The sequence below is a fragment of the Megascapheus bottae genome, chromosome 15, assembly GCF_031878675.1.
Source record: "Megascapheus bottae isolate mThoBot1 chromosome 15, mThoBot2.hap1, whole genome shotgun sequence".
Classification (NCBI taxonomy): domain Eukaryota; kingdom Metazoa; phylum Chordata; class Mammalia; order Rodentia; family Geomyidae; genus Megascapheus; species Megascapheus bottae.
The window spans coordinates 8,033,186-8,050,702 of NC_143523.1; the positions used below are offsets into that span (position 1 = coordinate 8,033,186).

At 44.4% G+C, this 17,517-nt stretch overlaps 1 long non-coding RNA gene across 1 annotated transcript; it reads left to right on the plus strand.

The window, feature by feature from the left end:
- Nucleotides 1-4,490: 4,490 nt before the first annotated feature.
- LOC150053750 (uncharacterized) lies at nt 4,491-9,339 on the plus strand. The gene is made up of 6 exons (XR_016537896.1): nt 4,491-4,592; nt 4,909-5,325; nt 6,584-6,661; nt 7,881-8,011; nt 8,331-8,408; nt 9,297-9,339. It is a non-coding gene; the product is annotated as an uncharacterized LOC150053750 (long non-coding RNA).
- The last annotated feature ends 8,178 nt before the right edge of the window (nt 9,340-17,517 follow it).

Sequence of the window (17,517 nt, forward strand, 5' to 3'; positions counted from 1 at the left end):
CTTTGTTGTCACATTAGTGGCATTTAGTGGGTGGGGACACGCATGCTGGGATCATTATACAGTGTACCTTGCCTGTCCCACAATGAAGTCCTGCCAGGTACTTGAACTCACATGAACTTACCTGGACTTCAGGATAGGTGTGAGGTTTCTGGCCTTCTGTCCAGTGGTTCTTGCCAGCACAGTGCTCTCTCATGTGGCAGTGCTCTCTCTTCTGGGTGCTGCTCTTACAGCATTGGCGTAATAGGAAAGACCACGCCAGCTCCCCACCTGCAGGGCAGGTATAGACAGAGCCCTAGAAACTCAACTCCCTGCTGGGCCCGGCACGTCCCTGGCAGGCAAGATGCGACAGGCTTGTGCTTATTTTCTTTCTTTTGTTAAATGTTTCGTAAAATGCTTTTGCCCCAGGTTAACGTTTTTCTTGGTGGTTAGAAACGTGTGTTTGAGGTGAGGAATTAGTCTTCAAGCCTTACCTTCCTTGGAAGGAAAATGGTAAGACAAACAGATGAGGACGTTGTCCAAAGTCGCTGTATTCTGCCCTCTGTCTGGAACACTGCTGACATGGGAGAGGCTTTGGGTCCCCCCTCCCCCACCTTGCTTTTTTCCTACCCCCTCCCACCTCCCTTCCTTCCTCTCTTCCCTCTCTTCCTTCTTTTTTACTTCCTTCTTTAGCCCTCCTTAGCTGTGGTTACAGGGCTATGGAATCAACCTCAAGTGTGTTCTGAGGTGACATGTGGCAAGCCCTGCATTCACTTTGTCCACAAACAAGGACAACAAGGACACAGCTAAGTAGCCTTGTGGCCCCTCCCTGTGCCTGCCCCTCCTCCCCACCTTTGTGTGAGCTTGCTGCCTGACTTCCCAGCCACTCCTGAAGGAGGCGAGTTCAGGATCCTCTTCCATGCAGCATGCATGTGACTCTAGAGGACTTCCCTCTTGTACCAGTGAAGGACAGGCGGGAAGTGACATTGTGACAAGGATGGCTGGCCCCTCTGTTGTTTCAGTAGTGGTTGGAGCAGGGTGGAAGACACATCATTAGCTTAACATGCTCAGCTAGAGCTAAATCATACCTAGCACTTTCTTTAGCCACAGATATTTACTTTTTCTAACCCCCACTGGTCAGTGTGAAGGACAGGGAAGTGAATTCAGTGTGAACGGGGCACTAGTATAACCTTTGTTTTGCCAAGGAAACCCAGAGCTAAGGGCCCTGTCTGTACCTAGTACAGAGCAGGCACAGTTTGGTAGTTGGCTAAAGACCACTTGAGTTTCTAGCCTACTTTTCCCCACTCAGTTCTTGCCTTGCGTCTGCTCTTGATATTGGGTCTTTGTTAAACTCTTGTCATGTCAAATTCATTTCCTGTCTTTGCTCTATCTTGTAGCTAGGTGAGAAATCCCTTAAATGTAGGCTTCTTCCTCTCCCTCCTCCTCTACCTTCTTTTCTCCTCTTCTTCATTTTCTCCTCTTCTTCATTTTCTCCTCTCTGTCTCTCTGTCTCTCTCTGTCTCTCTCTGTCTCTCTCTGTCTCTGTCTCTCTCTGTCTCTGTCTCTGTCTCTGTCTCTGTCTCTCCTCTCTCTCTCTCTCTCTCTCTCTCTCTCTCTCTCTCTCTCTCTCTCTCTCTCTCTCTCTCTCTCTCTCTCTCTCTCTCCTGCATACCATAGGTAGCTAATATGTTAAAGACAAGAAAGAATGAAAAGATCTTGCCCAGTAGGACTTTGGCCTTCTCTCTTCAAAATCTGCCCAAAGCATGGTATATGCATTTTCCTGTCAGTCCCCCACCATCCTGGCTAGGAAACTGTCCTGGCACTGTGTCTTTAAAGTAGTCAGGTCCTGTGACACTCACAAGCATCAGCTATCTCAGTTTAAATTTGGGGGCCAAGCCACTTCCATCGCTCACAGTGACCTGGATGCCGAGAGCCTCTTCTGCTTATTTCAAGGAAGCATCCTCCATGGAGGGAGGGAGGCTGGTATGGCCTCCTCAGGCCCCCTTGGGAGAACAGCTTTGGCAGCAGCAGAGGGCGGGGTCGACCTGGCCTTCCCCAGGAAATGCTTAGCACATTGTTGTAGAGAGGCCAGCCTGTGACCTTGACCATAACTCCCAGCAAGCCATCCCACCACCTTGTTTTCCTGGCCTGTCTGTGCATGGTGGGAGGAGGCCCCAGGTACTTCCATCTGTCATCCCTGTCATGTTTTATGGTAACAGAGGCAGGGCTGGGGTTTATCCATCTCATTTTCCTCTCATTGTCTCAGAGCCTTGAGCTGAACAGCATCTTCAGAGCTTTAGGAAAATCTCACCTCACAAGACTGAACCTAGTGAACAGCAGTGGGGATTCTGTACCGATGGCTATAGTTATTAACCTCATTTTTATTAATCCCTGAGACCTACTATTATACCCACTTTACCATATAAGAAACAGAACCATCCGGTCAAGCAGTTCTTCTAAATCATGTCTCTGGTGATCAGCTAGGAGCTGAACCTGTGTCAGTTTTCTGGATCCTTGGCTGAAATGAAAATGAGTACTGAAAATAATATTGTGAAGAGAATACTTAATCTACAAAGAAAGCAAATACTTAAACAGCACCCCCAAAATTTTTTGCCAGCCAATTTGATCTATTAGTTACAAATCAGATTACATTTTCCATAAAGCATTTTCTGGAGGAGCTCTGTGTGGCAGCAGAGTTAGCAAAGTATGAATTATTTTAGTACTTGAGAGTTATTAAACTACTCACCATTAAAAATAATGACTTCTTCCAGCTCCCTTTCACTGCAGACAGGCAGTTTCCTGGAAGTACTCAGACTAAGCACTGGAGCACCGGTGCTAGTTCTCTGGGCCTCGAAGCCATTGGTGTGGCTTGTCCCTGGAGGGCTTCATCCTGGCTCTGTTTATTAAGAATTCCCACGGTGTTAGCAACTTCTTCAGAGTTAATCTTGGCCCTGTCTGCTTTGTCTCCTCCAGTGCTGGCCAAGGGCATGCCTGGCAGAGCATGTGCTTGAGTCTTTGTGGAATAAATGATGCAGAGTTCTAATTTGTAGCATTGACCAGACCAGGCACCAGTGACCGACACCTGTAATCCTAGCTACTGAGGAGGCTGAGATCTGAGCATTCCTCAGATCAGGAAAGACCTCGAGACTCTTATCTCCACTTAACCACCAAAGTGCTGGGAGTGGAGCTGTGGCTCAAGTGGTAGAGCACTAGCCTCCAGCAAAAAAGCTTAGGGATGCATGCACGCGCGCACACACATGTTGGGCAAGACAGAGCTGAGAATATATAACCCAGCATACAGGGACACTAGCTGAGGGACAGGCCCCATGGCTACAGAGCTGCCTTCAAGCCAGGGCCCTGTGCAGCCCTCTTGTGGTCTTGGGACTATCTTCACAGCTTCTCCATGACTAAGTTCAAGACAAAATTGTCCCACCCCCTTCTTCCCATCTTTTCTCTGTCTTCTCTTTCTCAGTCTGCTTTTTCTTGCTCCCCCCTATGCTGTGGGGTTCCTGCAGTTCCACAGTTTGTCTCCTCTCCCCTCTCTCCATATTCATACGCCCTCTCCTTGGTGGAGTCTCTTCCGTTCACACAACTTCTGGGGCTACAATCTCACGAGTGGCTCCCCCAATCCATCTCTCTTAAAAGTTTCAGAAACCCATTTCCAACTTCTCATTGATTAGCTCCTTCTGTTTGAAAGCCATGGAAAAATAAATCAATTAGTGTGTGTGTAGGGGGGAGGGAGTATGAGTATGAATGTGAGCCTGTTCAGATATGTGTGTGTCTGTACGTGTATGAGTGCATAGTAGGTGAATGTAGGCAGGCAAGTGTATGAATGTGTGTGAATGTGCATATGTAGTTGTTTATTTGTGGCGAATGTGTATATATGGGAATGTGTGTGTGTGTGTGTGTGTGTGTGTGTGTGTGTGTGTGTGAAAGTATGTGAGTGGGAGAGCATGTGTTTGAATTAGCATGTCCGTAATGAGGAAAATCCAATCCCATACCCGAGGAGGCAGTCTGTTAAAATAAGAGCAGGATTTCATGTGCTGCTCAAATGCAGGAGAGCTGTCAATAAGGGGACTCTTGAGAAGTAATCACTCTGGGTTGAGATTTAAACTCTTCCTTCTACATTGTCCACAGGACTGAGTCTTGACAGTCCCCAGTCTGTCCTGAGGTCAAAGTTACAGCTTCTTTTCCAGACAGACCTCAGACCCTTGCACCCCAGCCACACATGGACTCTAGACAGGAAATGGCTGTGGAGCTTCTGGGCTGTGGCCCATGGCATAGTGTGTGCTCCAATTTCCCATCCTTTCTCCCCAGCACACCCACTCCTTGTTCAGCCCTTGTGGCCCTACCCTGCCTGGAGGGAATGTAGGGTGTGTAGCTATCTGAATTTCAGATAAATAACACATGTCTTCAGGGTCTGTGCCAAGGAACTGCCTTGTTGTCTGTCTGAAATTCACAGTTAGCCGAGACCTCCCCTGTCTGACTTCCCTACCTCGGATGCCCCTTCTGCCTTCAGGTCCCCAAAACTCGTGGCATACAAGCTCTTACAACGTGATTTGCCATTTCGCCCACCCAGCTTCCCTGGCAGAGACACACAGCAGGACATCCCCAAGGTGAGATCTCGACCACTCATTCACCCCATCCAGTTCTGTGCCACCTACCAGAGCCCTGTGCTAGGGGTGGGTACTTGACAGAGAAAACAGTTTCCCTGCTTCATTCAGGCTAAGGCTGGGCAAGCCATGGCCTAGGAGCAGATCCACATGTTAGCCTGTCTTGTACCAATCCTCTGTCTGCATATTCATCTCATATGTTCACTATCCGGCTATTTAGAGAAAAAATTCACTGACCCCTGATCTTGAGGATCTTATAGGCTAGAAAAGGAAGGCAGACATAAACAAATAAAACTCCATTCATCTTTCATCTCTGAAGCCTCTTACACACCCATGTGTGGTCTGGTAACTGCCAATATGGGAACCAGCTGGAACCCCTGCCAGTTGATTGTGATTTCTGAGTGCTGAGAATCCGACCTTACACAAGCCTTCGAGGTGAGTCTTCAGTCAAGGTCTGAGCATTGCTGACTTCCAAGCCTGCTGGCCAACAGGCATGGTCGGCTCTGATACATGCTTGAATGAACGGAGGAGCAGACCGGGACCCCTCACCGATTGAATCTCAACCTCCTACATATTTCAAAGTCACTGGCTTTATTGGAAGTCACGATTTCAGCCTGTAACCCCGTAAACCAACTTTCCAAAAAGTCTCCTCTGTTCCAGGCACAGTGCTTCCCTGCCTAGCCTGGCTTCGAACCGCAGTTCCTTCACACACATCTTACTCATCTTGAGGGAGAAGGTGAGTGGTTGACTTCCACACTGGGGGGGGGCTGTGGAGACACATCACCCCTTCTTTCTGGACCCCTATCCGTTGCTGTTCCTCAGGTTCTTTGTCTGAGACTACACTAACAACTGTGTAGTAAAAATAAGCTAACGGGTTCCTTCTTGTCCTGAGGCTGAGAATGTTCCGTCTCCTTGGGGTGTGATATGATGGCCGACACAAAATAAATAAAAACCAGTTCAACCATTAGCGTTTGGAAGGCAAATGTTTCCTAGTAAAAATAAAGTCTGTGTTTTCGTGTTGAGACAGATGTTCACACTTGCTGATCTTGTTGGAGCACTTAGGAAAATAAATTCGAGATAAGAGAGGCACAGGCATTGTCTGGGCTTCACGTGCCCTTGCTCTCCATGATACAAAGGGGATAAAATAATACTGACATGATATTCCCCTAATTCCACCTAGGCATTTTCTTTGAAGGTGGAGAGCCAAAATAATTGAACCAAGGAGACTTTTTGGGAACTTGGATTATTTGTATAATGAATGATACAAAGACCCCTTGCACGTGTGGATGTGTTTAGATCCTGCCTCCCGTGGCCAGCAATGAACTCAACCAGGGTGGACTAGTTTCTTCTTTTTGGTTGAAGTTTGGCCACTAAGACATTCATACCCATCCTAAAGGAATGGCAATGTTGGTGTATTTCTGGATAATCCAAGTGTTTCTGAGGAGCTAGATTACCAGCGTGAGCCGCCATTGCTGGGCTGATCTTTGAATCTTTTTTTTTTTTTTTTGCCAGTCCTGGGCTTGAGCTCAGGGCCTGAGCACTGTCCTTGGACTTTCTCAAGGATAGAGCTCTACCACTTGAGCCTCAGCACCACTTCTGGCTTTTTTCTATGTATGTGGTACCGAGGAATCGAACCTGGGTCTCCATGCATGCTAGGCAAGCACTTTAACCACTAGGCCAAACTCCTGGCCCTGATCTTTGAATCTTTTAAAATCCCAGCAATCTTGAAAGTTTTGTGCTTTATAATTTCTTTGATTCCATATTTGTCAGGCAGTTTATGCCAGACTCATGTTCTTATTTAGGTAATAACTCCATACCTAATTATGCTATTTTTATATTCAAATGCTCCACCTTATTCCCCCCTTTAAATATATTTGTAATAACTTAATGGTGTTCTTATTTTTGTGCCTCTTTTATTTGTAGAAACACACCAGGAGGGAATCCAGCCTTCAAATTTATCTTCACACCTTTTTTTTTTTTTTTTTTTTTTAAAGAAAGGAGCCTTAGACCCAGTTGCTAATTGCTCCAGCATGAGGCTGATTAGCAAGTTCAAGCTCTGTGTAGGTAAATTGGTAAGCAAGGTCAAATGAATTTCATGTGTAAATCTGAGGTTTGCCAAGAAGAATATAAATCCTTATGTAATTGTGCTAAGGAGGAGTCAGGTGTTGTTATACAGCTAGGACACAAAATAAATACAAAAAGCAGCCCCCTTTCTCATCCAGCTGTTTTGTGTTAATAAACTCCCTCCACTTCCAGATGCTTGGAACCCACCCGCTTGGCGGTCCATGCCATTCCTGCTGGAATTGCAATTTAGTTAATTTCACTGCTACAGTAGCTAGAGATAATTTGAAGACTCAGTAGGGCGGGTTTTCGGTGCTATTAAGTCATTAAGGGTTTTTAAGGGACCAGAAATATTCTTTGTTGGGGGTAAGAAGAAGTGTCATTCCCTTGAAACAAAGGCACCAAGAAACTGCTTTAAAGCAATGACATCAATTACAAAAATCCATAAAGGGTGCTGGCTGCCTTACTCAGTCTTCCCATTGTCCAGTTTCTTACTTTATGCATATATGTATGCATGAAGGTGTAAATATATGTGTGTATTTTGGTGACCGCACTAGGCTTGAATTGAGAGCTTGGGTGCTGTTTCTTAGTTCTTTCACTCAAGGCTAGCATGGCTCAACTACTTTTGAGCCAGAGCTCTGCTTCTGGCTTTTTGCTGGTTATTTGGATTGCCTAGCTAGCTTCAAACTATGATTCTCAGATCTCAGCCCCCTGAATAGCTAGCATGAACAGATGTGAGCCACTAATGTCTGGCCCTTTGGCGGTTTTGAGAGAGGTGAAGATGTGGTCGAATTGACAAAGCCTAATTGAAGCAGTAAATTCACCGTCAGAATTGCATTTTAAAAGATACATAAAAAATTTTTTTTGTTGTTGTTGCTGGTCTGTTTCTAAGCTCAATTTCCCTCCTTCCTGAGAACAATGAAGGCTCACTAGAGGATTTTACAGCCTTACTGGTTTAAAATAACATAGAGATATTGCTCCACAAATCTTTCAACAGCTCAGTCCGGTGAGTAAAATATGAAGCAAATGGAGGAAGGCGGGGGATGAAAGAGAGTCTATATGAGTAACCAAGTTGTGGAAAACCTAAAAAAGTTATAATAGAATCAGGATGCGGAGAAATGCATAGAATGCACCAGAAGGTTCTGGAATGCCTCACTTTCCTGATGCTTCTTTTAAGGGCCATTGTGGTCCCACACACCCCCCTCATCAGAATTCTTTCTACCCCTGCAGCGCTGGTCTGACAATGCTCCTGGACCATCCTTACGTGTGCCCTGCTGTCCTGCAGTTTTTCAGTCACCCCTTGGAGAGCTCCAGGAAAAGGCGTGTGTGGAGACCTTCCACGTGCTCAGAGATCAGTTTATGTAAGTGTGGTTTAACTCTTTTAAGTGCTATAGCAGTTAGCGATCTGACTCAGAGACAAGTCCCATAAATCAAGACAATGGCCTTTAAACTGCCTACTTGCTCTGTTTCATAACAAGGAGGGAATGGTGTGCAGAAGAAGATGTTGAGTGGTTCTCATGGCTCTCTTTGGGGGACCCGGAAGTTGCCACCAATACATTACTGTGAGATGTTAATGGGAGGTGACAAGTAGGGGTGATGAGTAGAAGGCATCAGGGACTGTTCTGCTCTGGGTTGGGGTTGCATCATACCTAACTCTGGAAACTTCTGTGGTTGGTATAGGGGTGTACCTAAAGAAAGTTGTGAAATCCTGATTGAAAGCTTCCAGAGCAAGAGGGCCACGTGTGTTCAAGGTCAGAGGTGGGTAGTATGTCTTGGTCAAAGCCTGACTTCTGGTCACTGTCAACCGAGAGAGAACTTTTTGAAGAGCCTCTCAATAAATTCCGCATCGTTTTGTGACCGTCTAGGAGGGGTGCATGGCACACATTTCATCCCCAGGCCAGGGAGTGTCCAGGGTAGCAATCGAGGCGGGTTTGGGGACATAAGTCCACCTGCACCCTGGAGTGGCTTTGGCAAAATAAAGACATCGGTCTCACGGTGACTGAGCTAAGGCGGAACATATACCTCATGTATCTGTCTGTTTGGGGGCTGTCATGAAGAGGAGGGGCCTGATTTAATTGAAACCTTGATTTCTGACTTGATCCAATTTGCATGGCTGGTTTGCCGAGGTCCTTTGGGAACTGCAAAATTCTAGTAACCAGAGGCAATGGAAAGTTCTCGTTTTTTTGAGCTAGAAACTAAACCAGATGTTGTAGGCAACTGGCTGTCAGTGTTGATCCTGTCTACTGGAAGATGGCTGCTTGTGGGTGTGTGGGCTAATCAAAGCCAACTGGTTTGTCTAGTCCTAAACAGATCTGGCCCTCTGGCCTCAAGCTCTCCACACCCGGCCCCGCCCCCCACCCCGCCCTGGGGACCTTGAAACAGATTTAAAGGGAGCTCCATTTAAAGATTCCTTCACCTTCTTAGTGCTTACCCAGTGACACACACCACACTGGATGCTGGGGAAATTCATGAGATAGACTCCTTCGCAAGGCTTTTAAGGCCATGTGCAAGATCTGGCCTTGACCTGACTTTCCCACTGGATCTGGGATCACATGATGCATTTTGTATTGTAATCACACGGGACACAGTGCCTTTGCTCTTGCTCCCCCTCAGCTCAGAATGTCCTTTGTCCTTTTCTTTCTGTAGCAACAGCACCCCAACTTTCCAGATGCAGATGCCATTCCTGTGATTCAAGGTATACAATCATTATGATGAGGACATCTTGGCCCTCCTCACAATTTGTACTTCATTTGTTTCTTTGTCCAGTGCAACATGGTGGTTAAGAGTGTGAGCTCGGGGATCAAACCATCCAGGATCAAAATCTTGTCATGTCAGTCCCCGTCTATTTGTGTTAACTTCAGCACCTGGGTTTCCTTCTCACGTCAGTCAATGTGATTAAATGTATTTTTTCTCTCTTTTACTTTGGATTCATCTGTTTAACAAAATAATAACCTACCAATATAGAGAGACAGAATCTACTGACGTATAGGGACTGTTTAAAAAACTTGTATTCTTAAACTATGTTGATTACAATAACTGTATATCTTAATCATGTGAAATAATTAATAACTAGAAAGCAAAAGAGATTTTTTTCTTGGCCACAAAATATAAAAATATAGTCCAGGAATTAGAAAAGACTACCATCTATGCTCACCCAACTTGCCTTGAGGTTTACAAAGTCCTTGGAGAGGGATATGAGTGAAACATTTGCATTCAGATGATTTTATTTAATCCCTAGAAAATTGGCTATTTCTGGGATTTAATAATTTACTATTTCAAGATAATAAGTAGACAGGATAGTAAGAGTTCTAAAACAGCAGGTGTTAACACTAACGAATCATATTTTATCTCATTCTTAGCATGAAAGATTGTAGTGGGCAACCTAAAACAGATATCATTTACTTTTAAAAAGGCAGCATTGCCAAAGGAGTCAAAATAGTTGGTGGTGATCATTGTCTTGCACACAGCTCCCGCAGTTGTGGTAGTTTACTCTCACAGGAGAGTGGTTATCTAAGGCTTGAGAAGAGAAGGCAGAGTTGGGGAGCAATGCAAGCTGGTAAGTGTCTATGATTAACAATACTGTAGTAAATATTCCAAAAAGGCTGTGAGAGGAAATTTAAAAAAAATGTTCACACCCTAAAGAAATGATAAATTTATGAGGTGATGGAAATGCTAAGTAGCCCAATTTGATTATTCTACAATATATTCAGGTATTGAAAAGTGAAACCATACCCCACAAATACTCATGATTATTATGTGTCAAAAACTATTAGAAATAAGAGAAGATACATGTTTAGAGTATTTCTGAAAGGTCAATTTTGTGGTGAAAAGAGATCCTTCAGTTGAGAACTGAGTGTGCTGAGTATTAATTGCTGTGGTTAGCATGGGATTTTGTGCTGAACGTGGTCCTGGGATTGATGTGGCGAATTTCTAGTCCTTTCTTGGGAGTCTAGAACTTCCTTTGTTCTTTAATGCATGAATCCCAAATAAACCATGTCCTGACTCTCCAGTGAGAGTGCTTGTCAGCACGTGTCATATAATTAGGGGTCTCTAGCATGCTGTGACTGCTCGTAATCCTTGAGTGGCCAGGACTGTAGAGAGGTGAATTAGTGTGTTCAATGGAATTGCCATAAGTATCTTGCCCAAATTGAACATACAAAATTCACAGAACATCAAGGTTCTGCTGAACAGAATTTAGAAATTATTTTAAGTGCTTTTAAAAAACTTTTTATATTCATCATTCTGGAGTCAAGTGATCTTTCGATGATGTAGAATGGATGGAGGGAACAAACTTGTCCATTTTACTGTGGACCAACCATATTTTCCAGCTGGATTAAGATTAAATGGAAGTAAGGACCACCCTACTTTATACATGAGCAAACTGAGGCCCATCGTGCTGAAGTAGCTTGTACAATGATGCCCTTTGTAAGTGGAGGTGCTAGATTCAGGCCTAGGCAATCGGGGCTCTCAAATTCTTAACTTACTCTGTTATAACAAAGGTAACCATGTTTGTGATATGTACATAGATGGAGAAGTCAGACAAACCATGAACTTGAATATTTACCGAAGTTTCATGATGTTCCTGTCTATTCTCATGTAGTCTTTACATGAATGGATTGGTGTGTTTGAGGGGGTAGTCATGTTCTCAAAATAGCATGATCTCTCTTAACACTGATCCGCTAACTTAGTTATTAAAAAACATGGAGTTACATCTTTATTTCGTCTGATTAATTAAAAAACAACAAATATTTTTTGCAGACAAACCAACTTGTGAATTGAAAGTTCTAGTGCCTCAAGATCATTGCTTTATGGATGGAATTTCTTCCATCCCTACCATCCTCTATCTAGTGCAGGCAAATCCTTTTGAATTCATTAAGCTGGGTTTTCATTGTAACTTAAAAATTCAAGCGGGTCTGAATGATTAAGTCTTGTTAGGGCCATAAGATACAAACTATAACACCAAGCCATGCAAGGTTGGTTTGTGAATGCCTGGGAGATGGTGAGCCACGACAGATTCCAAGCCTTATTTCGTAGCTTAGGGACCCCCTTTGCCTGCCTTCAAGTGACTTGAAGTAAACTTTGTGTGGATATAGAATACGAGGACAAACAATATACAGGTATGTCGTTTGATCAACGTTTATAAATGAAGGCATCTTCATAACCCGCACAGTTGGAATTAGCACTGCTAATCCTAGGTTCTGGTGGCTCATGCCTGTGATCCTGGCTGCTTAGGAGGCTAAGAGCTGGAGGACCAGATGTGAAGCCCGTTAGCATCTAGCTCCGTAATCCAATCAACTAAGCTGGGCTGGAGAGCAAGTTAAGAAAGAACACGAAGACCTAAATCTGACACTAAGTACCTTCAGATTTCCAATGATTATATCTCAACTTGGAACTGACCACTTTTTTCTCATGGTATTGGGCTTTGAATTCGAGGCTTAGTACCTCTGCCACTTGAGCCACGCCGCCAGCCTCTTTTGTCTTTTGAAGATGGAAGTCAGCTGTTTTTGCCCAGGGCCAGCCTGGAATCATGATCCTCATACTTTCGCCTCTCTCATGTCTGGGGTCACATGCGCCCTGCCATGCCTAGCCTGTTTGTTGAGTTGGGGGAATCTCACTGTTTTCTGTGGTGGTCTGTGATCTTCCTTATCTCTGCCTCCTAAGTAACGTAGATGAGAGACTGGGTCACCGTGCTCGTACCTCTTGATTTCAACTGTTTTGCCACTATGGACTATCTGAATGATAATGTTTCTTGACTTAGGTTGACTCTTTGTCAAAAGTCAGCCAAACAATGACTTTTGAGTAATATAATTTTTCTAAACTATATTGCAATATTTTTTGTCTTTATGTTAGTGTGTGTCTCATGGGTAGTTACCTTGTCATAAGCCATAGCATGCATATATATACATAAATATATACATATATGTGCATATACATATTTGTATATCTATGTGTATAGATATATGTCTTTAATGAAATTATCTAGACCATTTATATTTAATATAATAACTGACATTTGGGTTTCTGTACCTTTATGTTTCTATCATTTGCTTTATACTTTGTTCACCTATTCTAAGTGTTTAAGTTAAAAATATTACAATATTTCATTTTCAGTTAGCATATGAGTTATATGTTCTTTATTCTCCTTTCAGTGGCTAATGTAGCTACTACAACATCCATCTTTGACTGTTTAGAATCCAATTTGAACAAGTGCTTTTGTCGTCAAGACAACTCTAGGATCTTCGAACTTCAAGTGTTATTATCCCGCTCCTTTTTAGTCATTGCTGTGCATTTGGTTCTGCATGTATTCTAATTCCCAAGATATATTATTATTGCTGTGGTTACTTCAGCTCAGCCACATGGTGACCCTTTCCATCTTCATGTTACTGAATTTCCACCTGGGACCACTGATCTTCTGCCTAAGGCAAATCTAAATCAATTCCTGTAGTTTTCCTTTATGCAGTCTTCTGTGAGAGACAGAGTCTCTTAATTTTGTTATTCTAGAAATGTCTTTGTTTTGCCTTCAATTTTGTTTCAGATTCTATATCATTTTATGCTAGTTTTATGATATGCAATAAAACACATGAATATAAAATGGATAGCTTCAATTGACACACCTAACTTAAATCGGCACCCAGATTAACATTTGAACCGTCTGGCATTACAGTTGGCTAGAATGTTCCACATTAGTAGCTGCTTCCTCCGTGGTAAGCAGGCCAGCAGACCACTGGGTTGAACAGATTAGTGTGACCTATTTAGAAACTTCTGATATGAAGTCCCATGCTAGGTGCTCGTTTGTTTCTCCCTTTCACATTGTGTTTGTGAGCCTCGTGGACAGGAGTGGTTTATTGTTTTATTGTTTTATAGCAGATAATGGTATGACATACCCTAATCCATCCTTCTAGTACTGATGACCATCCGGGTATGGAGGGCTTAGGCTTTGGTACATAATACGTCTGGCAACACTTTACGTCTTTGGTGCATAGTACGCTTCCTGTGTGGATATGCCTGGCAGTGGAACTGCTGGGTCGTTGGTGTCTAGGACTTTAACCTGAATAGATACTGTAGATAAATTTCCTTGATGCTAAGGCCTACCTTCTCTTTTTACACTCAGGCCCACATCTTTACCAGTGCTTAAAACTCCTGCAGGTGGCCCTGGTGCAAATCCCAATACCACTAAAAAGAACAAAAAGAGTTGGCTACTTTTCTCTGTTGTGATATATAATACCTCCTGGAATGTCTTGCTGAAGAACACCTGCAGTGCAGGTTTTCATAAGGTTATTACTTATATCAAGACAGAAAAATAGAGCTTAAAATCTTCTATAACTGGTGACTTAAAATCTCCTATGCCTGGGTGGAAGATCCTGAGTGCTTGGGTATGCTGGAATTACTCTGGTGAGGTCACGGTTACGAGAAGGAATGGCCTGTGTCTGGAGAAGTCACCTCCTTGGCAGCTCTGCATACCTAAGTGTGTTGTGATACAGCCCTGAGGTCATCAATAGGCCAGGGTAAGCACCACTGTTCAGAGAGGGCCTCCTCCTCTCTGCCTCCTCCTTCTCATCTTCCTCCTCCTCCTTGTCTTCCTCCTCCTCCTTCTCTGCCTCCTCCTCCCAAACATCAGATCATCTCAGTGGCTGGGGAGATTGACAGCTGTGAATTACCTGGGAGAAAGAGACGCTCCATTTGAAGCTGACAGCATTTTAAAGGCTGGCAGCAAAGAACAGGAGCTTATGCTTATCTTGTTCAGAGGGAATTCACTTTTGAAAAAAAAAATGCCCACTTCTGGTTTATGAAAAGAAGAGAGTGGGCATTTTTCTACTTTCCCTTCTTTGAATAAATACTATTTACCAATATGGATCTGGTTCTCTGAGGAATTCATAAAGAATCTACAACATGATACGTAGCCACTTAGGCAACTTAATAATTTAGAGGATTAGCTGGGATGTCACTTGCTAGTCAAAGCAATCTGCAAGGAAGGGTGGGCCATGTGATGGGAGGTTGGTCATGGATGAGATGTGGAGGGAGCCAGGAGGGCTTCCTGGAGGAAGTGGTCTCCTGTTGACACATAAACTCATGGCCACTGCTTCCAGGCTTGCAATTTTGCCTCCCAATTTCCACTGACTCTTTCTTGCAGCTACGATTTTTGTGGTCTGAACAATATTTGACAGCAATTGCCACTTTAGCATTCTGTGGTTTATTCCTGAACAAGTTCTGTCTTCAGTGCCAGTGGTGTTATGGAATGCCTTTCCAGTTTTCTATTCTTGGGTCAAATATCTCTGTCCTAAAGATCTAGCAGTCATCTCACATCTGTGCCTCACCTCGGCTTCTTCTTGGGGCTCCATGTCTTCCCAAGGATGAGAGAAATGCAAGACAAGCTGGGAGACTATTGGAGAAACCACGGCTCAGAACTTTGAAGGGAGTTCATCCACTGGTGGCATTCAGAGACATTTCTTTCTAATCATTTCCTCCCTTTTCCTTGTTGGCTTCATGAATTTTTCCAGAAGGCCATGGCCAGAACTTTATAGAAACCAAATGATCCATTACACGAGAGAAATGAAAGGCAATTGATTCAGAATAGTAATTCCTTTCCCCTATAGTTTAGTATAATAGAGTTCTCCCCCCTGCCCAGTTTGTCCTTGGATTCCAAAGGGGGTTTTATTTAAGACTGATGTTAATTTATCAAGTCATTTAGCTTCAGAAATTGTCCCTAAATAGGTTTAAGGCCTCCTAGCAAGGAGGCATGATGGATGGAGGGAAGTTGGCAAGCAGGGCATGGAGTGACAGGACCGTGACCCCATGTGGGAGACAGAACACAGTGGGGTTTCGTGTAGACATTCCCCAAGCTCTAACACATCACAGGAGTGGGCTGCCAAGGAAATCACGCTTTGCAGCTGAGTTGGCTTTTGAGACTGGCATGGAACCATCTGCTCTCTTCCACCTCACCCAGGAATCTTGTCGCTATGTTCTCCACTCTGGAGAACGGCTACAGTAAAGGGGGATCAAAGACACTCAGGAGAGTGTCTGGATTTCTGCAGCGTCTCAGGGAGAGAAAGGGGATGCTGAGTAGTATACAAGGGCATGAAAGGGAGCCGAAGGGTTGAACGCAGTGGACTGGAGTTAAGGATTGAGCCATACCAGCGGGATTTCTCTGGAGTATACAGTGGTCCTTGGCATCTTAGGCTCAACACTGTAACAAATGGTTCAGAGGACTTAACTGAGTCTGTGGATGAAGGGGGAAACTGTCATGACAAGAGCCACACTGCAAGCATTTCAGGCTTTGCAGGCCTTGTTGCTCTGTTGTATCTCCTTAACTCTTGCACAGGTAAGGTCCCGCCCTCTGGAGTTGATGTTGCTTCCTATTGGCCATCGCAGCTCAGTCTGGCTCCTGAAGATTCAACTCAGGTTCAGAGGACCAAGCCCACACGTGTAGGCAGAAGGCCACGTCTTGCTGGGAGTCTCCCAGACCCCCGCCTCCTGAGGAGGTAGGACCACCAGTGAGCCACCAGCATCCAGCTGTGCTATGTATTTTCTCATCACCTTAGCATGTACTTCTACTTCTGAAAAAGTGAACTCTGAAACTAATGAGTTAAATGCAAAAACAGTGGCATGATTTGTCTGATATGCAGAATCTATATCGAAAAACATAGTAGGAAAGTGGAAGTGGAGAGAGAAGAAGGCTGGCGGGAGGTAGGAGAGAAATGGAACATTATTTTGTACAGTTACTACAGATTAGCTGCATGGATCTTAGAAAGGTTGCTATAAAATGGCCCTCCATCCCTCTGAGGTTTATGGTCTCTGAACTCCAGCACTGCTGTTGGGTGTGACCTAGTCTTGTGGTTACTGAAGAATATCAGGCCTATTGGTACAGGCTGCACCATGCAGCCTGTGCGTGCAGGAGGCCCTGGGTGGAGAAGGCCATGCGGGGGGAGGCCGAGCATGGAGGAGGTTGTGTGTGTAGGTTTGTGTAAGAATCCTCTGGGATGTTTATACAATGATGAAATCCCCAGAACCACATTTTAAAATAAACGACTCTGCTCTTACAGTGACAAGTCAGGATGATGGGGGGTGAGTGGGGAGGGGGGGGATGAGTTCTGTAAGCTCTTTTCCAAAGCTATTGCCAGCAACCAGAGCAGTATTCCTCAACATGAAAACCTTTTTCTCAGTCTTCTGTAAGAAAAACACAAATAATATGTTTATTTTGACTTTTTCCTAATACAGATGAAGTAGAGAAGGAGCGATTGGTTATGTGTGCTAGACAGATGCAACTCTGAGCGATGCTTCTGTCCCTGTTTGGCCCAGGCCTCATGTGACAGGACGAGAGCCAGACCATCCCCAGAAGTGATTTTCCTTTGCAGGTTCTGAAGGAAGCAGGCCCCGCTCTCTTTTCCATTGTCATGTACTTCCTGGCTAGGCGTAAAAGAGTTTTGATGCGCGTGTGTTTTTAAATGAAGGCTATTTTTTCGTTCATTGCTAGCTTGGGAGCCCACTTAGGTGGGATCTAAGCAGGACTGGAAGGTGCCGGGAAGATCCCTGTGCCCCGGGCATAAACTGGGGGGACCCCGTTCTTCGGTAGCTCCACGTCCACCCATCAGCTGCCCTGGGCAAGAGGTAACTCAGTGCTCTCCGCTTTCTACACCATCGTCCTTCTGGTTTTCATCCCAGGTGGCAGGAAAGGTGATTTCAAAGTCTGTCCCCTCAGGGGCGGTGGAACCACAAGGATATACGATAGTCCCTAAGTTGGTCCTTTCTGCTTTTAGCAGCGATCAAACCTCATTCCTCAATTTAGTTGGGCGGAAAAGACTTGGACTGTAAGTTTATGGGATTTCTAGGGTAGTCCAGGAGTTGTGACCCTGGGCTTCTTAGCTTTCAC